At 52.0% G+C, this 24,215-nt stretch overlaps 1 protein-coding gene across 2 annotated transcripts in view; it reads right to left on the bottom strand.

Moving 5' to 3' along the window:
* Vn (membrane-bound neuregulin protein vein) overlaps positions 1 to 24,215 on the bottom strand; it is a 276,994-nt gene that overhangs the window by 184,928 nt on the left and 67,851 nt on the right. The gene's annotated exons all lie outside the window — the stretch shown is intronic.

Here is a 24,215-nt window from a genome sequence, read left to right as displayed (position 1 = left end):
AATGGAATTTTCGCTTCCTAAATCTGAAGATGGGTTTACAGTAAAAAAGACACACGTAGGTAGTGTTTAGAGAACGTTTCGCTGTCAGTTACAAGAATAAGAAATAAAAAATACGAGCATGCTATGTCCTCGTCGACATCCTACAACTTTCGTCTGAAACAATTTTTCGTACCATTCATATTTTTCGAGATAGTTACAGTTTTTTAGACACACTGTATATTTAACTAATATGGTTGGACTGTCCCGTATTAATATGGTCAGACAATCCCATAATCAAGGGAGTGATGAAAATAAATCTAGGGACTAGACAAAATAAATTAAAAACGAATACACACGTATTGTTGGGGTTGTAGTTTTATGCATATTATATCCCCCGATATCGGAATAGTGTAAATAAACTTACCTGTCTTTCAAATATCACTAGCACTGTAACTTGGTCTAAAAACTTTCACTCTCGCATAAAGTCTTAAGTGTTTTGTTGACGCGTGATGGAAGCATGATTAGAACGCGAGTGTTGGAAATGCACATCATTTTGTATCCTATGGAAAATATCCTATTTAAGGATAGGTCTTTTGTAACGGCACTGGTCGATTGTCGACCAGATGACGGCTTCGCAGACCTGGATAGGGGTCATAAAGCGAGAGGGGTACGTGGCGAGCGGCTAGGCGCGACTTTGGGGAAAACCCAAGCGTCCTTTTCTTTCGCGCAGCAGTGACTCCCGCGCGATTTTTCGCGGTTGTTTTAGAACCAATCAAATGACCAGTTTAAACGTCAGTTTTTCGGCGCTAGCAGCGACGGCGTTTCCGCTTTCGTGCTTTCTTTAGGGTAAGCGGGTGACGCTGTGGTCACTTCCGAACGATCGCTCAGACGAGCTACACAAGTCAATTTGTCATCTCAAAGTTATTCTTCCTAATATAGTTTAGTTGTATTTAGTGTGAATCATTGAGTATATTTATTTTGTTGCACCTTCCCGCACGAGCGAGAGTGCATACATATATTTGTACGTAAACGGTTCGGCAAAGTACGTACGAGCATTTGCGTACTCAACATGTTTCTTATAATTTAAATATTGATTTGTGACAATGGTCAATGCAAGATCAACAACAAGCGCATCCATTTCTTTTGTGTCAATGATACACAGTGCCCTCCCTTCGATATTTGCCCAGCGAGGGACTCCCCGTTGTTTTGAATAAAACACCGTAACGGTTAATAGTTTCAATTACGGTCCCTGGAATTGTTCCGAGGACTGTGTTTTTCTGACGCGTTACTTCCAGCCGGAGGAATCCTCCGCTGGCGCTAGAGGACTCTATGTAGTCGAAGGGGAAGCTTTGGTCCGATGCGAGCGTTAATTCGGTCGTGTGTCTGCAAGGGGCTCTAATACATTAGCAAACGGGAGGGGGTGGTTCCTGGTACGATACGGTAGGACGAGATGAGACGAGACGAGACGAGACAAGGCGAGCCGCAAGAGCGAACTGCCACGTCTCGAACTGTGGATCGACGGAAGCACGCGACGTCGGCCCAGTGACAATTCCCTTCGTGCAGATAATCCCGAGGATCCCGCGGAGACAAACGCGGAGGGCCCTCTCCGGACGTCGAGGGGGCCAGGGGGGTGGTGTTCCGTGGAACCGCCCACGACAAGGCGCGTTATCGAGCACCACGGTAAGGCCCGCTTCGCATGGTGAAACGGAGCGCACGTCGGGCTAACAAGCTCCTCCATTAACGGTACGTTAGACGTGACACGTTACGCGAATTTCGAAACACCGATCCGGAACTGTTGACCCACAGCGCCCCCCTCTTCCCACCCGACGTTTGCGCTGCGTCTTACCAAACTACCTGACGTTGGCCACCCTTTGAATGTCCTCCTTGATGGACGCGCGCCCGTGTACGCCCTTAGCCGCGCCAGCCCGCAGTGGTATTGCCCTTTGTACGACAGACGTTCCGAATATATTGAGCGCGCGGTCTCGGAAATTCTTCGCCGACCTGAACGAATCGATTGAAAGAGCGGTCGTTTGGTAAAAACGGCTTGACACCGGGCAAAGCACGAGTGGACTTGCAGATTTCGATTGCGTAAAGCGGGACTTGCCACCGACGCTGAAAGAATCGCGCAGAATTATAGTATTCCGAGTTAATGCACGCGCACAGTGCGTCGAAGTGTATGGGCGTTCGGGACAAAACTCGTAACTTCTGGAATAATCAGTTTTCGACCTAAATACTCTAATAGTTTTTTTTTAAGAGAATATAAAGATGCATCGATTGGCATATAATAAAATATACAGTTTCATTAAAAACATTGAAGTGATCTTGATTTTTTATCGAATAAAAGGTTTTTTTATCAATATTTACTTTTGCAATTTGTTGTCAACTAAATACTGGCTAACTTTTGCTCGAAATATTTTTTTATCAAAATATTTTTATCACGTGTATTTGAAGTTAGAATTTTTTCATTTAAATATATTTTAAATATATAATAAGCTTACCTTTTTTCAAGTTTATTTAATAAAAGGTATGAAAATCATAAGATAAGTAATTAATAGTTTAAAGAAGAACAGAAAAGAGAACTTGCCAAGAATAATACCTAAATAACATTATTTTTAAAATTTACATGAGCCAAAATACATAAAAATTCCATAACATCTGCGTAGACAATATCTACGTAGGTAAATATTACAAATAAATAACATATTCAGAATATCAATTTAACTGTAATAATTATATATTATTGTTGTAGTACTATTCATTGAATAGTATTCAATATTTGTTGCAACGATCGAGAACTTTTTTAATATACGAACCAACAGACGAACCAAATATCTGTTCCTGTTATAAAAAATATTTATTTTTATATTTCATAAGTTCCATTCCAAATAAAAAAATTATTTTCAAGAACTTTTACTTTACCGATTCTCATGGGAACCTATAATGTGAGAACATTTTTAAAAAAAAAGTTCCATGGGCCATGTTTTAAATACCTCCTGAAAATTTCCAGAGCTCTTTCGAGCCCTGCTTGTGAATATTAGCCATAGGTTTTGCAGCCTTGGAGTTTTGACGTTGCAGGCGAGAAACCCTTTCCCCACTCAGTGTTTTTCCCCGTGTTGTGCACGGTAGGTATGCGAAAGACTGCAATCATTGACCCAGAATTCGGTCGAGAATTATCGTCACGAACGGAGAGTGCGATTTTGTCCACGCAGCTATCTAGCGCAGAGGGTTACGGTTTATACTTTTTAACAAACGTTCTCTGTAGACTTCACTCCGACATCAATTTTATCACCACCCTCGCGTATCCTCCCTCATTACTATGCGCGCGTTAGCTTGTTAATAAAAGCAATGTACGCTGATCGACGAGGCTGCAGGGAAAGGAGAAGGTCTGCATTGGCCTCGGCGTGCGAGCCGTTTCCAGGGACGTCGAGCAGGGAAACGACGACAACTACCGTCGGAGTGGACGCGGCTCGTTACTAACGACCGAGCCTCCGGGATATACCTGTCGGGCGGTGCGTCGCGCGTCTAATTGGTGGAAAATACGGCGGAGACATTGCCACGCGAAACGGATGTCCAGCGACGGCCGTGGACGTCGCCGTCGGGCGGCCAGGAATAGGCCTGTCGTGAATAGCGCACCGCGGATCAACGGATTTCACCGTCCGCTCGGTGAAATACCGTTGCATCGGATAATTCCACGGGCGTCCGATAAATAGCACCGCAGCGCGGCCCGGTTATTAAGCATCGTTAATTATTACTTTCGAAAACGTCGAGTTTCATAGTTCCACGCCATCCGCGCGTATTCATAACGTCACCCGCGCCGCGCGATTTCAATAAAATACTTCCGAGAGTCTGATAATTGTAGCGCGCTATCGGGCACGGCCGAAATTACGCTTCGACGAAGGAAATTAGGCAGGAATGTCGGCCGGTGTAATTGGCGGCATCTGCGAGTCTCTGCCGCTTCCAACAGGGCTTCGTTTAAACACTCGTTGCGGGTACAAACGGATGTCTAAATTCTCGTTTAAACGATTGGCTGGCTGTTTTCGAAATATTCCGCTGCGATATTGGGAAACGTCGGCAATGCCTCTCTGACGCGGAAGCACCGCGAACGCGATACTCGGTGGCTGCCGGCTGACGGCCGCGAGGACGTGCATACGGCAACTTTGAATTTTATCGCGCGCGGGGGTACACGAGCGTTCGTGCAATCGAAAATGAGACGTATGTAGCATATAATAATTCTCACCGCGAAAGTCGTATACCGCGCAAACAGGAGCCTCTGGGGAATTTCAACGCCGAGTACCGTTGAACGCCGGTGGCGTGAGTGGCCTCGCGTTTTCAGTCGGCCACGCCGTTAACGATATCAGCAGAATTCGGTATTCGTAACGGAGGAAAGCAGCTTATCGTTCGAATCTACTTCGGACTCTCATTAACGAGCTCACGCGATTTCCGAAGAGTCGAACAGCCGCGAATCGCGTCAGGCGAATAAACTTGTCCCGAGGCATCCCCGCATATTCAACGAGCTATAAATTCCAAAGTGACGCTCCGCTTCGAGGCAGCAAGTTTAAAACACCGGCGTGTGTCTCGCTTCGGTCTGCTCGATCGATGGGACAACGCCAGCACGCGGCTGTTCTAATTGGTCTTTTACACGGGCGCGTAATTAGAAGTTAGGAATTGCCAGTCGCTTCACGCGGGACCGAGGGTTTATTTAGATAATTAACCAGGCGAGGTAAAGTACGCGATCGATCGATCGGTCCTCCTCCCTTTGCTCGAGAATCGTCGGCGATGCCGTACTCGCTTCCGAAGAGACGAGAAGACGCGAAGGTAGGGACGCGTCGGGAGTCGAGGTAGCTTCTCTATTTCTCGCGGCAATAGGTTTTATCCGAAGATTTCCCATAAAGGCAACGTCTGGAAAGCAACAGACGCCGGTTGCAGCGGCGTTTCTCGCGTGGATGTGCACCATTCAGAGCTTTCGTGGCTTTGATGGGTCTCAGACCGCCCTTTTCCTGTAGTCACCCTCTCGACCCCAATGGAAGAAGCTTCTCCTCTAAAAAGCCACACCATCCGCGTTTTTATCCCCCTTCCAGCGTCTGGTGCCGTCCTCGCGGGACCCGTCTCCGTTTCACAAGTGCCACCGCGAAGGTGTCTGCGCTTCGCGGCTCGATTCCCGACCCGCTTGCAATATCTCCGGCGTCGACGAGCGCCGCCGAGCGCCGCGTCGCGTGTTCGACTCGCCCCGAGATATCGACTATCGATCCGCCGCCCCCGAGTCGCGTCTCGCGGGTTTCCGCTTCTTCCTCTCAGCTCTCTCCCTCTCTCTCTCTCGATACTTTCGAAACAATTCTTACCGAAAGTTTCCGCGGGGATCGCGACAGAACCGACGGAGAGAGGCGTAACGCTTTCCTCTCTGGATATTCGAGCTTCTCAGGGAAGAACTGCGCCGCGGTAGGAGTAGAAAGTTGCCTCGCAAAGACTCGAAGTTGTCGACGGCGGTCGGCTGGATCTACGAATATTCCCCCGTGGCGAAACCGAATTTTTATCGACGAGGGAGCAGCGCAGACCACGCGGAACATCGGAGAGAGGGAGCAGACGCGACGGGCACAATGCTGCACGGGCATCCGCTGCGGATGGCGCGGGTACAACGCCATCGGAAATTGGCTCAGTGTTTGCTCTTTTCAGCAAAGTACCGCCGGTTACATTTGTACGCGAATCGCGTCCCGCCCGCGGCGCGGCGCGGGGCTGAAAGTTGATCATCGAGAGCGCTCCGAGGGAAACCGCCAATCAGTGAAAGGGTGAGAGGTCGCTCTATGGGCTGGTTTTTCCCCACCGCACTGAAACCTTCGTCGAAAAACCCCGCAAACCTCAGCGTTGCCGCGGGATTGCGTTTAGAGATCCGGCGCGCTTTGCTTTCCGAGCTTTTCGATCGCAATGGCCGATACCTGACTCGCGTGCGGCACGAGCTCACCGCCGTTCCGCGGCCATGGAACAAGACAAGATGCTCCTGGAACGGAGCAGCAGCCACTGTCCACGCTCCCGAGGACCGCGGAACGTATCAGCCGCTGCGATTCAATTACCTGGCGCCGATTAATTCGTCCGCTTAGCGCGGCGAACGCGATTCACCCAATTACACGGAAGGCCGATCGAGTGGCTGTCGGCTGGTTCGCGTCTGTCCTAGCCCGGCTATTCTCCTCGAACCGGCCAGCGTTAGACGGAGCAATCGCCTGTCCCTTTCTTTCGCGCGCCGGTAAACACCCGCCGCGAGCACGCCGAGCTAATTATCGGACCGAGCTCCCAACTTTTCGTTCACCGGATGATTACTCGTCGATGGAGGAAGCAGGGACTCTAATTAAGAGAATTCCTCGAGTGTCTCGGATCCCCGTGTCCCTCGCGATCCAGCTAGACCTCCTCCGCGCGCGAGTACGCGAATTCCTTGGGCCTGATCGCGGTACCGAAACCCACCGCCACCTACGTCGCGAAGATCGTATCGGGCGACAAGAATTTCCGGGGGCCAAGAGCGACGGGCGCGTCGCGTGGAGTAACAGGCTCGGGACGAGGCTGGTTACGCGCCCAGGCCCGATGCATACCGATCCCCTGCGCCCGATAATTTAATTCCCGATTAATCCGTAATTATCCTCTCAAGCGGGATTCGTTGTTCTTTCCTCTGGGTGTCCACCGACGCGGCGCGGCCTCCGATCCGACCGGCGCGAATAAATCGTGCCGCGGCCGATCGAACCGGCCGATATCGATTCACGGAGGCGGCTCGAGACGCGCTCAGAGGGAGCCTGCGAATCCGTTCGCGGCGGCCGCGGCCGTGTTCCGAACGCCTGTGCACCGGGCCAATTGGCATTCATTGGCGCCGATTTATCTTGGCAGACGCGGGGCGTGGCTCCAACTTAAGCGCGCTCGCTTAATTGTACGCCGCTACTAATTAAGCGACGACGAGTCCGCCGAGAGTTCGAAGGAGATCGCAGATTATTCGGCAGAGGGGGAACAGAGGGGGGGCTTGTAGGTATGCAACCCTTCGACTCCTTCGAATCGTTTTTAGCGTCCCCCCCTCCGTGCGTTTCGGTCGGGGTCGTAAAAAGTATTTAATAACGATTCTGGTTCGATCTTGTAACGAGTACAGGAGGGGAAAAGTAAACGCGACTCGAGTGCGGACTGCGAGGATATCGCGAGTACTGTTCCTCTGTGAATTTTGAATTATTTCCAGCCCCGTGGTAGATAAGATTTCTTCTCCACTTGAATTTCTCTGTTTCTGATGTCGTCCCGCGCACAATACAGGCGATCGTGAATTATTGAAATAATATCGGAGCGCGGCGCTGGAAAACGGTGGCAATCCCACAGAGGGGTATCGGTGAACTACTTAAAAGTTCCTCGTGGCTTCGATTGCGTTCGCGTGGCGGAGCTGCTTACCATTGATTCAGCCCGGCTCTCGGGCTATAGAATTCCGATAACTTTTACAGAGTCGCGCTTAACCGCGGTCAATTTCTCCCTCGACATGGTTACCGGTATCCTTTTCGCTCGTCGCAGCCAGAATCTCACCCCCTGTAATTCTGTTACGACCAATCTTGTCGCTCGGCCTCGTCCTCCCTGAAACCGAGCACGCATTCACCGCCGGCAGGCACGTAGCCGCAGACGGTTGTTTAGAAATCCACCGCGGTCCTTCGACCTTTCACGTCAACCTAACCGCCAGAGCAGCCTAATCGCGCATTGAGGACCGCCGAGGCCCCCAAAGGAAGGAAGCTGCGAGCGATGCTCGGTGAAAGGGTAGTTATCGTACTGTCCTCGATCAATAATCAATTACTTAAAGCAGATTACACCGACGTGCTGAGATATCGATCGCACTCTGCTTCCCCTAACTCGCTTTCCCGGATCATCTTCAAAGCGACTGGTATCGCTAGCCAATTAGAGGTTGCAGCTTATCAAATTAAACGCCGCTTTCTCCCATACGCCTGGCGTATGGTCGGGCAGACGTTGCGCTGCAAGCGGCAGCTTTCGTTTCCCGGCGAGAACGTTGTTTAACAGCCGGCGGAGGGGCGGGCGCGTGAATTTCATTAGTCGCGGTAGGAGAAGGGCAGCGATGCGATGGCGGTGTATCGCGTGGATATATCGATTGCAGCCGGTTTCCTGGCAATAACAAAGCAGGAGACACGGTCCGAGAGAGCGTCGAGCCCGGCGCTCGACGCTGCACAGCGACGCGACGGCCACGAACAGGCACAGGAACAGAGGGGCTCTTCGGATCGGAAGCTAAGTATAGCGAGCGGGCCGATCGCGTCCGCGTCACCGTTAATTAAATCCAGTCCGGTGATTCAGGAGGGACGACCTTTCGCCGAGAGAACAAGCCGTTTGTGTACGCCGCTCTACCGGCGGCCGGCGGTGGTTCCTCGTTCATTGCTTTCAGGTGCTGTTGGCAGACTCGACGAGATTTGCCAGCGGCCGGGCACGCGTCGAATAATTGCTTTATGTACGCTCCGCGATCGATACCGACCGCGGAACAACCGAATTTCTCATTACACGCCGCCGCGACGGCCCGAAACGTCGATACATCAGGGGGAGAACGGATTTACGCTGACAATTACGGAGTTACGGGGCGGGACGCGTCCATCTCAGGGCCTCGTCGGACCCTTCCGCGATACCGAGATTCCCCGCTCGCTAACCGCCCCACGAACGCTGCCTACCATTACCCCTTGCTTACGCTCGCCGCATCGCGGAACACGTTCGTTGCTTTCACCTGTACATCTCGCCAGACGAGAGATAGAACTCTGAGAAACTGATCTTACGGATCGTTCCTTCTTCTTTCACACGGACAAACCCCGACGCTGAAGGCTCCCTCCGCGTGGAACGCTGCCGGGTTTAATCGCGACGCGAAACTTCCACGGTGATCTTTTATCCTCGGATTTAATTTGACGTGTCTGCGCGAGCGACGCGGCAGAGGGATTATTAAAACGAGCGAAACGACCGGGCACGAGAAACGCGAGCGATTCCGAGAATTCCGCGCATACCGTCCGTATTATCACTCAATTATACTTCCGGGGATCGTGCCTCGAATCGTCAAGGAGAACGAGACCGACCTACGGCGCGAATCACCGAGGCAAAGAGGATCTGCCCGGGGTCTCCCGAGCTGCCAATGAAATAAACGAAAACGCGAAAGAAATTACACCCAAGCGGAGGCGTTTACTACCTGAAAGCGGAGGGCTTAACGACTTCGCGGACTCGCGATCGATCGTCCCATAAATATCCAGGACGAATCTCGGCCGATAAATCGTGGCTCGCGGCGCGGCGATTTAAAATAGCTCGCGTCAACGCGCGCGCACCCTCGGGTCCCCGCTACCTGGAAATGAAGACCTTAAAGGCCGAAAATCTCGCGGCGCCGAATAAAACCGGCAGGAGCAACAAGAGGGCAGAGAGGCCCGGCCACCCGTAAGAGGAGGCTGGGATCCCGGCGCGCGGACTCGCGTGAGAATCCTTCGGGAGTAAACAAATCAATTCCGGGGGCCTGGGACACGTTTATGCCTCCGATCGTAAATTATCATTAAGGTGATTGGCCACGTTCAACACACGGATGGTAGGCCGAGCGGCGTACGCATATGGAAAGCCGAGTAATCCAGTAAACGCGTTGCACACGCAACCGTACGTGGGCCGTGTACGCGCCTGCAGTTAAGCTTAAACGCCACCAGTCGATTAAATCTCTCTCGCATCTTACTCGAGCGGAGCAGGTGCCTGGACCAACTGGTCTTGCATCCTTCGGGTGCTTATGGAAATGCTGCCCGCGACCGTTCTTCTTCTCTCTGACGACACTGGCCGAGTCCGTGTCCATTCGTCTGCCCCTCACTGTCCGACCTTCCTGTCTACCCCCACTCGGGAAAATAACGCGAGTTAGGTACATGCGATTTAGCGTTCGCACAGGCTGCTCGTGTTGCGACGCAATGTTGCCTCTGAGAGGAACTCGGGGAGAGGAATGCTACTTGGAATCTTAAGCCAGACGTCTGACCTATTATTTCCTTTTCTCCTTAATCGCTGTTCCGCGGTTCATTGAGTTGCGACGCCTCCCGCGAACCCCTTGCGACGCTTAGGTGGGTTCGAGCATACGATCAGGGTGGTAGAAGGTAACTCACGGCGTTTCGATACGTGAATGGGAACGACCGCGGTCGAGGGACATCTCATTTCCTCGTCGTTTGAAAAATGGCTCGCGACTTCCGCGCGCTCACCACCCGAAGGGACGCGATTTTCACGACTAAAAACGAAGCTGTGTCAGCCACGACAGGCTCTATTCGAACGTCTACCACGCCATTCTGTCGCCTATTCTTTCCCGCAAAATTACCATGCCTCTCTCGTGATTTCAAAGATCCTCTGTGCCCCGGCGCACCAGCCGTTTCCACTTCCATAATGTCCTTCTTCCAAAACGCGAGCACGAGTCTGCTCCCCCTTTTTTCGACCTCGACAGATTGTCCTAATGCAGTGACGCCGGCACTGAGAGAGCGTTTATCGGCCAGCCGTTTGCAACCCTTCTTCCATTGTAGACAACGAAAATGTTACTGAAACGTTCGCAGCACAAAACTGTTAGCTAACGCACTAAAAACCGGGAAATTCTGAATGAAAATGTTGCGTCTGAGAGACGCCAACAATTCTCGTGAAATAATCGTAACATTTACGTATCACGAGCGCCGCTGCATCGTGATAAAATACCTCGACTGCCTTTCTATTCGGTTATTTCAAACCCGCCATCAGTTGGAGCCACAAAGTCTCTTTTTTTTCCACGCTGGTACGCAAAAGTCTGCGTAAATTACGGCTCCAGAGGAGCTTGAACGCGCTAAAACGAGCAACAAGCCGCGGAGCGAACCGCGAAAATATTTACGAGAGGGATCGATGCACATCGGACAAAGTTGACGCTGTTGTCGCGCGAGGAAAGGGAGGCGGCCTAATGAACGCTCCCGCGCGGTCAGCAAATGGGCTGCACATTGGCAAACTTTAATGTCGCGCATTCGATAACCAGCGGGCTCCAGTTTTGCGGCCCTAATTTCGCTGTTAATAAATCGATTACGGTCGCGCTTTAATAGCTTCATGGATGGACCGTTCCATTTGTACCGCGCGCACGCTGCGCATCGTAGCCGCCGCGCCGTATCTGTCTCGTAATCGATAGTTCCGAGCAATCGGGACCTCCGACTCGATTCGATCGAACCGGATAATCGGCCGACCGAACCGATTTCAATATTCCAATCCGCGATAGCCCTCAATTTTTTTTTTTATTTTCGCGCGCCCCCGATGGACACTGTCGGATCTGCCAATGCCAAATGCTCCGCGTAATTCGAATCGTTTTTATTACGTGAACGCCACCAAGTACCGCGGGGACGTGTGCTCCACTTAAAACTCTCCGAAACTGTATTAAACAGAAGATTCTGTTATTCCTGCACGCGTTTAAAGGGAGGCGGTTGTCTGACCGGTAAGTTCCTTAACTACTTGTCAGCGATAACTGAATGTAAGCCGTTGCCTTATGAGAAGATAAGCCGATTTCCGCGAGAAGCCGCAAACAGCGAGAGGGGGCCGTATGAAAGTGTTATCAATCTTGAGCGGTTGTTTACGACAAGCATTGGAGGGGGCTCGATTTGGCGGTGCTCCAGCTCGCATATGAATACCGGAACAGCGGTGAAGTCGACGAGGATTCGATTGTAATCGATGGGAGCGCGAGCGAGCCTCGCGACGCGACAGATCCCCCCAGCCCGGACCGAGGCGAACGCCGGGAAATCGCGATCGGGGGATACGGAAAATATTCACTTCGCGACCAATGGCCGGGAAAAACGGCGGCTTCCCCGTGATTTCATATTACTCGATATACCGCGACTAACTGTAATTATAACGTTAAATCACTAAAATGGCAGAAAAAGAGGCTTTCGTTCGCGCTCGCGTAAATAAAATATAGCCCGTTTGTGGCGGGTGCCGTTTATAATGGTTTTTCGCGGCCAATTCGAATTCGTTATCGCTCTAAAACATTCTCTGATTCGCCGGTGGAGGGGAGTGTTTGAATTTTCTGATCGGCGCTCGTCGACGCTGGTCGCTTCACGCTGCGCTCCGTGGAAAAATAAATGATTTCGACCTGGTCAGTAGGGTGGGCCGAAGAAATCAATTTTTCGAAACTCGAAACAGCCTAGCGCGGAAAAGTTGCGCGTCTGGGGCACATAAATGGAGGCAAAAGAATTTTGTTGAAATCGGTCGATATTTGACCAGGCCCAAACGGGTCAAAGTCTTTAATTTTTTACCATGTTTCGCGACTTTTGTATATTTTCATAAAATTTGTAGGTTTCACAGTTGAGCGTCAGAAAATATTATTTAAGCGCATAAACACGTGAAATAGTGTGTTATATATTGTCGCTAAGCGGAGTATCTAAGTGTTTAAATTTTAAGACGTAACGCGGTTGTAGTGAAAGAGGAACATATTTCATTTCTTCAAGAGCCGATTCAACAGCCTGTTTGATCTGTGACACTCAACAGCCATTTCTTATAGATTTTTGTGCGTTGAAAACGAATCCGCAAACCGTTTGTCGCCATCACCCTCTGTTTTTGAGAAATTCGATTTTAAAGAAAAAAAAATGTAAATATTCCAGTTTGGACATCTTTTTTCAAAACCGAATTTCTCGAAAGCAGAGGAGTGATGGCGACAAACGGTTCGCGGATTCGTTTTCAGCGCACAAAAATCTTTAAGAAATGGCTGTCGAGTGTCACGGATCAAATAATGCAATATGTTCCTCTTTCACTAAAACCGCGTTACATCTCAAAATAGAAACACTTAGATACTCTGCTTCGTGACAATATACAGCACACTATTTCACGTGCTTATGCGTTTAAATAATATTTTCCGATGCTCAACTGTGAAATATTCAAATTTTATGAAAATATACAGATGTCGCGAAACATGGTAAAAAATTAAAAACTTTGACCCCGTTTGGGCCCGGTAAAATATTAACCGATTTCAAAAAAAAAAATTGCCTCTAAAAGAGCGGACGACGCGATGAGAACAGAAAGAACACGAAAGTGTGTGAATTCGAGGGAAGCTTCGCGAAGATTTGGAGTAATTTGTGGGGAAGACTCTAATTACGACTGTGCGAAAAATAGTGGGACGTCACACCTCCATTTGTGTTTCCCAGACGCAACTTCTCCGCACTAGGCTGTTTCGAATTTCGAAAATTTGATTTTTTCGGCCCACCCTACTGGCCAGTGTCCAGAGGCGACAGCACGCTCCGTGGCCCGCTGCGGAGGATCGTCTCAAGTTCTCTGGAACGGCGACATTTTTCGCCGACTCGAGTTGTTGAAGCTCTGTGGCGTCCCGGAGGGGCTCTTCGCGAAACGATTGCGACCTCGGGCTCCAATGTTCCGTTTAATGGCGTCGGGTGTCGAAGACCAGGTGAACTTTGACGGAGAGCGCCGCGCGGGGAATTCCTCGACCGTTCGTGGCGCCGTGTTGCTAAATTTCCAGGCTACTGCGCGAGACGCCGCGAGCGAGACGCGCGGGAAGCAGAGTTTCCGACGAGAAATCTAACGGAAACTCGCCGGCCCGCTCTGTTAATACTGCGAGGGCGAGAGAGCTTCTTAGTTCGGGGGTGAGGTCTAAAAATATTTCCCACACCGACTTCGAAAGTAGAGCAGTTGATTCTCGAGCCTATCGCGGAGCTATCAATCAACCGTGGAACTCTGTCGACTAGCTTCTGTTCGTCTTCGATCCGAGGGAACACCGCGTGTTCCAATTTGGAGGGCAGACGCGGCTCGGCTCGATTTCCATGAGGCGTTCTCCCACAACTCGGTCGCAAGGATCGGCGGGGGCGAGCACTCCGGGAGCGGAGCGAACTTTTTGCCGGGAGTTGCTCGTGCGGAGCACGAACCCTGTTATCTTCGAACGTGTCGAGTTACCTCGTTAACCAACAATGGCCTGGCCACGAACGCGTCCCAAGCAACGCGCGACAACTTTTCACTTTACGACGCCGCTCTACGTGCGACCACCGCCAGCCTCTCCAGCAGCCTCCGCGTCTCGCGAAAAACACCCCTAGCTCGGGCGGGAGACCTCTCTCTCTCCCCCTCTCGTCGTTGGCGAGAATCGAAAAGAAAGATCCACCCCCCAAGCTTCCCGCCGTTCCCTAGACAAAGGCAAACACCGCGACAGCCGAAGGCAACGGAAGTGCGTCCAACTCGCTGCTGCATCCGACAACGAACGGTCTCGTCAGGTCTAAAGTTTCTTCCTTTGTCGCCGAGAACAGAGGGGAACCACCCCCGACTCGAAGGGATTAGGATCCTCTTAGGAGCTTTTTTCATACGCCCCCCCCGGGCAACCGACTGTTTCTTGTCCTCCTCTCCACTGCGCCGCCCAACATTCAGATTCCACACGGGCCGCGGAGCAGCGCCCGGTCCCACATTCGATTACACGGAATGAGTGGACCTTGAACAGCACTTTGTACTTCCTCCTTTATCCTCCCGCGGTCTATTCGAACGTCAAACGACAGCTCGCGGAACGTGTTCAGCGTTTGTCCCGGGGAGCGATCGATCCGGGGACAGAATTAAAGTCCCGCGGTAGATTCGCCGGCGAGTGTCGGACCGGGGACAGGGCAGGGAAGTTTCCTTTTTAGAGGGACGGAGAATTCACAGGCCTCTTTCTTGTCGGGGCCGCGGAATTTCTAAGTGACTCATTTGCATCGGGGACACGGTGTTCATCGGCAGTCGTTAATCACTGGCGGCGAAATATTGTTACCGCAGCGTAGATTGGCCGCGTTGTTCCGGGCTGAGCTCCTCGTTGCACCCCCCGGCTATCGATCGCCGCGGAATTAATAAGTATGCATGCGACGGATCGCGCGTTACGTTTGTATTACGCGGCCGTTAATCTGACGTCGCGTGACGGAGAGCCCAGCGGCCCGTGTCGAGTCGAGGGTCGTCGATACGCCTCGTTCGATTCCGTCCCCGTCGCGTTCACGGCGATCAAAATATCATCGGCTTATGAATCTCTAAAGAATTCATGGCTCGCCGGACGAATTCCCTGTCGGCAGCTAGGAAGCGGCAGACTTAACGACGTCAGCATCGCCGAGGAGGGCTCTCCTGTTACTCGCCCGCTAATAGAGCCGCCGTGAAAAATGGACGAGCAGCAATGGCAATTATTGCTTAATTATTGCCGCAACTTGCCAGCCGTGGGCGAGCTTCGGGCAGCTGAAAAATTTCCACCCTCCGCCATCCTCCCCGTAAATTACAATGAGTTATTCATAGATAAACTTCCCAGGGGAAAATTGCCGGGCAACTCGCGAGATGACGGTAACTTCCTCCGGCGACCGCGTAACCCGTGTCCACGAAACTTTCTGAAAAATTGCGTCCCTTAGCGCGACGGGCCTCCGCGCTTGCCTTCCACCGAATTGCCCTCGGTGCGCGTATAAATTTCGAGCGCGCAGGCTGATTAGAAGTCTCTGCGGGAGCGACTCGTGGCGCGCACGGTCTTCCATGCCGCGGCACTTTCGCAATTCCTTAGGAGACACGGTTGCCGACGAACGAAGCGCAGGCCACGTCGGGGTTTATCCGCGCGAGAAAGCTTCAGCGAGCAGCGTCGCGACGGGTCTCCTCCTCTGCCGGAGGACGCTCGACGTGTTCCGAGCCGGCTCGAGGACCTGGAGCCTCGAATTTCGCTTCCGCTTATATATATGTAATTCATACGTGGCAGAGGGATAGAAAATTGTCGGCCACGCAGCGATGCGAGGCTCGAGAATGCATCCTCAGCGAGGATGGTACTCAAAGATTACAGATTTCCTTGGTACTGATGTCTCAGCGGACGGCTGCACCGCGACGAACACGAGTCTGAGAGTTTGACGAAGCGAACTGCGAACCGTCAGTGGTTACCCCTCAAGAACAGATATGAACGGAATAATCGTAGACGGATGTGTCGCGGCGGCTCGCCTAATCCTGGATGTCGGAATTTCCCGAGACACGGAAAAGTTCCGAAGTTAGTTGCAACGTGAAGCTTAATTCGACGCGGAGGCGGAGGTCGCGGTGCGCCGGCTGTCGTCGTTCGGATTAGCAAACGCAGGCGACGTCATTTACCGCGTGTCTACTCTCGCGCTTTCCGCGAGAACACCCGCTCCGATCTTTCCGCCCGAGCAGGCTAGGCTCGCGGATGTCGCGTAACGGGAACGTATTATCGATCACTCGCGACGACAGTCTGCTGGGAAGGCTCATTAGCCGCGATTAGGCTTCAGACGCGGCTTCCAGCGAGCCTTCCACGCCGCTCGCGACAGGTTTTTTCGGCCCATCTTCCAATCGACTATTCAGTCAACGGCACGAAATTAAAAATGAATAACCATCGGCCCCGCGAGAGACTCGTCAAAGCCCGATCCAGAAGCTTCTCCTGGCCGGTCTATAAATAAAATGCTCCGGAGAGTACCTTGAGATTGGACGTCGACGCCCGGCTGCCGAAGCAATTGCGCTCGGAGGATCGTGTAAGCGCGGCTGGCGTCCGAGGAGGAAGGACTGGGACTCGCTTTTCCCCGAGTTTCCGCGAGCTTTGACTGGCCCGGCGGTCGTTAGAACTTTGAACGCGTTCGGAGGACTCGCGAAAGTGGAAGCGGGCTTTCGCGGTCATCAGAAATGTTAATTAGTTGGCGTCCAATGAACGCGGCAATTAATTTTCCGCAAGAAAATACGGCGTTGTAGGAGTTACTTCGCTGAGAGAGAGAGAGAGAGAGGGGGCGCGCCTTAATTATGATTTATCGCCCGATTTTTATCAACCCGAACGTCCGCGCCAACTTTCGAATAACCGCGATATTTCTCGTTTAGCGACGGGAAAAGTAGTTTATCCAGCCAGTTAATTACTTGGCGCATTAATAAAGCACGCAGATAATCTCTGCAGCCCGCGTTAATGAGTATGTAAGAGACCCGCCGTCCCCCGTCGCCCCCGCCGGATTACCTTAACAAGGACGGGGGATTTGCGCGGAGCATAGGTGGAGAATAAAATTTACGCGACGCCGTCCCCCTCCGCGCCGACTGGGAAAAAGAAACTGCAGAAACTGCCTACCCCAACTTCCTTCCACTTCGCCCTCGACTATCCCTTTCGTGCGCTTTGTGCTTTAATCCCTATAAATTCCTGCTTTCTCGAGGGCTCTTAACCCTCGAATCTCCCTCGGGCTCGAGCGACCGCATTCCGAAACCTTTTCACTGTTCGCGGACCAAAGTCGTCCTCGCGGTCAGCTAACAACCCCCTCGCAATCATCATAAAATCGTAGAACGAAGGAGGGAGCGAAGTCGCTGCTAAAAAGGTGAGGCGGCAATGCTCCTCAAGGCAGAGAGAGAGAGAGAGAGAGCGAGAGAGAGAGAGAGAGAGTGCATCTAAAATCTAAACGCAGTAATCTCTGTGAACGGTACACCTCTTGAGCGAGCAAAAGAAATCTTGATTGAACATTGTCTGCTGGGAAATGGCCTCCTCCGCGCGGATTCTCCGCTCGACCGTGGATCCCTCGTCTACGCGGCTGATTACTCCGCAGTTAGAGCGGTCGCATTAACGTAATCGTATCGCCGCGGAAGGGGAATTGTCTCGGGGAGATTCGCGGAGCTTCCGTAAGGCCGAGGCTCGCGATACGGTGGCGCAGGGGAGCCTCGCGCGGCCCCAACAATTTACGCGGAATTAGCATAAGTCGTGGAAGCGTAATGCTCCGTGGTGGATGTGCATCGGTGGCATAGGGGATGGCGGGGGTTACGTTCCAGTAACCAGCTCGTCTCAGGGGTGTCTTCGGCTGCTCCTCGTCGGCCGACTACAGGCGTTAGACGGCGCGGGGCTGCTCCTTCGCGCTTGATCCCCGGCAAACGAGCTTCCCCTTACTTTAATTCATACTCGGGGTGTAACGGTCTGGTGAAACGGTTACACGAGGGTGGTCGGGCTCGTAATTTATTCTTCAGCTTGGACGACAGCGCTACAGTTGTCCTGGTTTCGTGAGCGCTGTTAAGGGAGGTCAGCTTTCTTGTCGATGGCGGACGAAGTAAATGAATCCTTGAAGCAGAAGGCTGTACGTATGTTCGCCGAGGACGGGAGATCAGCTTTAGCTTCGAGAGTGGCACTATTGTCTTCAAAGGAACTTCAGAGCCGACACGTAGCTATCCATGAAACCAGGACGATTTTTACGGTACTCGTCGTTCAATTCCCGCGAATCCTGAATCTTGCCATTCAATTCCCCGGGGAAATTAAAGGTGAATAAAATCGAGCGATGTTAATAGTCGGCCCCTTTTTCCGGGCTCGCGGTGCACTTCCGGGAATGGACCGTCCGCCCATAAAGTTCCTCGAGGCGAAGCTTCCCCCGGTGCCGGTGGGAGGGGGGGAAACAATCGCGGAATAATCGTCCCCCGCGGAAAGGGCAGTAACACGATTTTCCGCGATGCCCGTTTTAGTCGAAATATCAGGGGCTTTTATAAAATTGGATGACCCAGTCCGTGTGTTCCGCCGCGATATTCAACCCCTCTGCTTCCCTGGAATCGCCCCCCCCCCTTTCTCCCTCCCGCTCTTGTCGTATAGATCAGCCCCGTGGAGGGTCCGCGAAGTTCCTTGAGTTTCTCCAACTGCAGCCGCTCTCCGGAGCCGAGAATCGCTAGGGACAAGCGAAATGGATCGCTTCATCTCGACGCGGAATGTCCGTTTGACTGTCTGCGTTCCGAAGATGAACGCGAGGGGATTACGGAGTATGTATTGAAGCGGTCGAAGCGGGCGAGAAAGAAACGGGCGGAAGGGAGCTAGAGAAATGGCGGTTGCCAGTTCCGCGACGTTAACGAGGGAGACGCATTGCCTCTGTCTTTGTTAGCCGGTTGACGTATTTGCGGAAAGAATTAGATAGCGTTGCAGCCGTGCTCCCTCGTGTTATTAAATCCCGGGGCGGGCAATTGCGCGCGGCGCGAAAGTTCCTTCGACATACGCGGGAGCACCGCGAGCCCTGCCTCGGCCGCTGCGCCGCCCGCGAACTTTCCCTCCCAATGAAATATTTTTCTACGGAAAGGATGCATTGCCGAGCCTGGGCGGTGCCGTGCTTCCAGCAATATTTTCGTTGCCCGCGAAGCGCTCTTGTTGCCGCAATAAAAACCGAGCGGCGCCGGTCGCGCGTTTTACATGGAACGGAGATTGGAATTCTAATAAATTACGCCGGCGTTTTTCTCTCGTCTTCGCATTCCCGCCCGGTTACAACCTTCGTCTGACGCGTCGCGCGGCTGAAAACCGTCGCTGGGAAAAGCGCGGCGCTCGCACATCAGCCGCGCAGCAAGTCGAAAAGGAAGGCTGGCCAGTAGTATGTCTCAATTGTCGGTCAGACTATCGCGAGTATCCGGGACGAAGTGTTCGCAGGAGGCGGCGGTTGGAAGATAGGCTGTCGAATCCTGCAGGAAGATCTACTTTCTCCAGAGGGAGTCCATAGTCTTTTTTTTTGTAGGGTTTTATTTTAAGGTGGTCGCATCAACAGCGGAGTCCTTAGCGAACACCCGCCTTCGAACAATGATTACATACTAGGTTAGAGATTTATGTAATGCTCAATTACAAGAGGTTAATTGATCGCTTCGAAGAATTGTATTATATTCTGAATACTTTTAGGTTTGTTCAAGTTTGACTGCAAGTTTGTCTCGACATTGAAACGGTTCCTTTCCTGGGAGAACTTAGGGCACGCCAGCAGAACTTGCTCTATGCTTAAAAGTGTTTTATAAGGCTCGCATTTAGGAGGGGGCTATTTAAATATTCATGGGTTAGTCGCGAATGACCGGTACGAATGCGGGTAAGAGCGACTTGATTTTTCCTGGATAGCTCTGGGGTATTTGGTTTCTCTTGAACATTTGTTCTGACTTCATGTATCTTTGTTTGAGAGTTGTCGAGCCATTGGTAGTTCCAGAGACTATTAATGGCTTCTTTAATAGCTGCTTTTGAATCTGCAGGGTTTGTTCTGAGATCCGCAATGATAGGTAGTTTCGATGCCTCTTCGGCGGCTTTGTCTGCTGTTTCGTTGCCAATGAGTCCTATGTGGCTGGGGATCCATGCTATTTTGCTGTTTTTCTCTATATTCTGGAGGTCCGTAATGATTTTTTGCATGGTTGTATGGAGGAGGATTGAGATCGGTTGCTTATAATTTGAAGTGCACTTTTGGAGTCGGTAACAATAGTGAAGTTACTGGAGTTTGAGTCTCTTGGATGAATTAACGCTTGTTTGATAGCTTCTACTTCACAAGAAAGCGATGAGAAAGTGTTAGGTGGTCTGCATGTTGATACGAAGTCTTCTGTGACGAAAGCACAACCGGCTGATTCAGGAGATTTAGATCCATCGGTGAAGATGAAGTTGGAATTTTTACAGTTGATGAAATCCTGGAATGCGCTTATAAACACTTGGCAGTTGGTTTCTTTTTTCTTGTAATTATTACAAATTGTTTCCAAAGGGAATTCAAAAGCAGCCCATGGGGGATAAAGGAAGGGATAGCGTTCTTCTACCTTAGGGAGTGGTATGTTGAGTTCCTGTAGGTAATTTTCTACTCTAGTGGCAAGGGGTTTTGGAGTATTCTTTTTCCGACTGTTGGGGATTGTGGGAGTGTTATCTATCTTCATATAGTTAGCCGCTGAGTTTTGCGGAGTAGTTGCAACAGAGAGAGAGAGAGTCCATAGTCTTGGTAAGTACTGGAAACGGTGTTTGAATAGCGCTAGAATTCCAAGGGAGTGGCGCAGACAACGCGCAACGACCAACACCAACGGTGGCGAAGGGATTCGAGGAAGATCCAGGCCCACTTTCAAATGGAACGTTTATCGAGTAGACAGGATTTTCCTTTCGACACTTGTCAAGCGAACGGAGAGGCGCGCGGCGAAATACAATCGATAAAACGTCCCGGTAAAGCTGGCTTTATTCAGAGCAGCCCGGCACTGCGTGGCCCTCCTCCGATAGGATCTCCGAGTGGCTTCGTTTAGTCTGTTGGCAATCGACGGGACTTTACGCGCGCCAGCGTCTAAACTCGACCACTCTCGGAGCACTGTATAATCGATTACTGCTCGCTCGGCTATTGTGCGCGCCGTCCATCCCGGGGAATCGTTTTGATGGAAGCAGTGCTCGAATTCATGAATTCTTGATAGAAACACGGAGGGGCCGTGGTCAGTGTAACCGCCTCAAAGTTAAACCAACAAACTCGCACGAGGTGCACATAATATGTCAGTGAGAGAACGGCGCGAAAGGAGTATTTCTGGACGCGATGCGACCGCGCTGGAGACCCGCGAGTCGAATCTTACGTCCGTCGCGGTTGCAGGCAGAGTGGGATCACGTATTTCCTAGATCCCACTCGACGGGAAGTCGAAGAACGGAAGCACCGAGGTTCGAACCGGCGGCACGCGGTGACCGGAATCGTCGCGACGCACTCGATAAAAATTGTCGCCTCACTCATCTACTAATTGCCACAATTTCTCGATCGCGCCAATTACCGTAGTTGCAAAACCGTGTAATTATCGCGGAGCGGCCGGGACATTTAAACAGGATTTCCAGCGGGGAATATCGAGAATAATCTTGATAACAGATTGCCGATTTGTTATCTGGCCGATTTATGATATCGCCGGGCGCGTCTACGAGCGACGCGGGCCCGCGCGCTTCCCGGCCAGATACGCCGGCCGAATTTATATTATTTGCCGTCGCGTTAATGCACTCTTTTCAACTCTGATTTATGCGCTTTGCACGCGTAACTGTCTCTTCGTAATCACTGTTATATTAACCGACAGGCGTGCAAGCAAACGCAGCAGAGAAATCGTTGGTCAAGCCGGAGGCTGGTGAATATCAGCGGCCGATCGTCGGTTCCCGGTTCGAATGAAGGATCGCCAGCTAATAGAAAACACAAATTAACGCTCTTCGACGCGGTTTCATTTAACATTCAAATAACTTGTCGCGCCCGGGCGTCCGTTTCATTCGAACTTTTGATGAACGCCGGAAATTATTCATGGACAGATCGGACGAGACGAGGGGCGGCGAGCACAATTCGGCGAGCTGTCGCAAATTACCGCGCTCGAGAGCGCCGTCCAATTATATGTTCGAGTAATTCGATGCGCGTGTCTTTAATCGAACCATCGCGGAGCACTGTGTCCTTCGAATACACGTTTCATGCACACTTTACGTTCACTTTTGCATCCCCCCCATGCGAAGAAGAGGTTCGCCCAAAAGGGCCAGGCAGGAAGAAATCGATTGTCGCGGCTAATAGGAGGTAATCGTCGGGGCCAGTTGACGTACGATCGAAATACTCGAATCCGGTGCAGTTAACTGTCCAGGAAGATAGAAATGCTACGAGTTAACTCACCGGTACCGCTGCGATCCGGTAACGTATGCACCCATCGAGCCGCTTCCTGGTAATGCGTTACCGCTTCTTGCCGGTCTAAGCGACTGAGCGCGCGTATATCAATGCTCGCTTTCGGCCACGACAACGCTCGCTCCCCCCTTCTGCCTCGTGGCTGCTACCTGGCAGTTGGTAGAGCTCTCTCGTGCCATCGAGCGCTGCCCAGTGGGGATTCGTAACCGGGGTGGGAACCGGAATTGCGACCAGCCACGCCATCGACGGACCGCGACGGATATTGCGGTTCTCTACTTTCGTTCCGGGCTGCATTTTTGTCCAAGTGCTCCCCCGACGGTTCCGATGGTTCCGACGATTCCGTCGATCCAACCGCGCTGCCTGGCATCCCCGACGTCACCCCCTACGCGTACCTCCTCTGGGTCCATCGCGGCCGACTTTCCTTCGGGAGAATTGTCGCCCCGTGTCCGTCGTCTGGTTGCTCGTTTTCCGCTGCGGGGGTCGACGAACATGGGAATGACCTACGGTTTGTAGGGATGGCTGAGGGTGAGCGGGAAATTCAGTCGGCAGAGTTTAAAGCAAATACTTTAATTAATAAGAATGCGGTTTACTTGTGCAGACACGAAGTAGGCCTGATGGCAACCGAACACAAAATGCCCTATGCACTCGGGCCGACTCGCACTTTGTCCTTGCTTCTAGCTGAACAGACCATACGCTGACCAGGCGTTGGAAAAACCCCAGGTCCGAAGCTAGTTCAGGGCCGCAGCCTACAAGTTTTAGGATGACATCGAACCGTCAGTTATCCAAGAATTGGCCGTGCCCAGAGCTACTCTAATTTCACCCCACTCGCTACACGCTAAAGCTCTCAAAGAAACAACCACTCCGCGCCGCCTTCAGATTGCTTCCCCCTGAAATTTGGAAGGCGTCGCGATTCCTCCTTCCTGGGAAAAGTTAACCGGGAGAATGAGCGAGGGATGGTAGCGAGGAACGGGGCGAAAGAAACCGCGAGTTGCGAGCTACTTGCAAATCAGCCGTTCCGTCGTCGAAGTATTCCGGGGAACTGCCGACGAAAGAGAGGAGCCGGAGTGGAGGGAGTAAAAATTCTTTCCTCTCCCGTTGCAACTTTATCCCCGTTCCCAGCTCGATACGCGCTTCTTCCCTGTTTTTTCGTCCTCCAACCCCTCCTGCCTCCTTTCTCCCCCGATGCGCGCCGCTCGTGTTTGTCGAACTCATGCATTCGTATTTTCACGGGTCACCGGGCATTCGATGGGAGCCAAACTTGTCGACCGATTCCCTCCGGCCTTTCCTTCCCTCCGCCATTCGCGCCGAGCCTTTGCGCGCTCCCGCGAGAGCTGGGAATCAATTTAGGAAAATGGTAATAAACGGGCGCGTACGGTCCGTGCGCGCTGACCATTCGCTTCCGTTTCCGCGTCAACTGCGAGTCCTCCTCGTCCGTCCATTCTTCTTCACTTTAATCCCCGAAACTCTTGCAGCCCGCGGTGTTCTCCAGGCCCTGCATCTTCTCTTCGTCGCTTTCTAATTCCCCCCACACATTCCCCGAATCTTCTTCTCTCCCCGCACGAGTCCCAACGCAATTACGATTTTGCGAGAGAGCAGCCCTCTCCTCCCGGAGGATCGTCATACGCTTATGATTTACACGCGCGACGCGCGAACAAGCCTGACTTCGGGTTCGCCCTTTTCCCCGACAAATTTATGCCCGTACGTGACTGCGTGCGTAGCGAAGCTTAATCCAAGATTCCAGGCCGCTAGCTAGCAGGGGTAGGCAGCAGGCAGCCCCATCGCGCACGGATTTTCGGCGGAGGTGGAGCCGCGACGAGACGACCAAGGAGAATCCCAAGAATCTCGGAGACTCGCGAGGAACCTTTCTTCCCGCTCTGCCAGCCGCTCTAGGGATTACGCGCGTCGGCGAGCCAGCTTCTTCGGCATAGATACCTATCTGATAAGATT

The sequence above is a fragment of the Andrena cerasifolii genome, chromosome 16, assembly GCF_050908995.1.
Source record: "Andrena cerasifolii isolate SP2316 chromosome 16, iyAndCera1_principal, whole genome shotgun sequence".
Taxonomy (NCBI): domain Eukaryota; kingdom Metazoa; phylum Arthropoda; class Insecta; order Hymenoptera; family Andrenidae; genus Andrena; species Andrena cerasifolii.
This window is presented reverse-complemented; position numbering and strand designations above follow the sequence as displayed.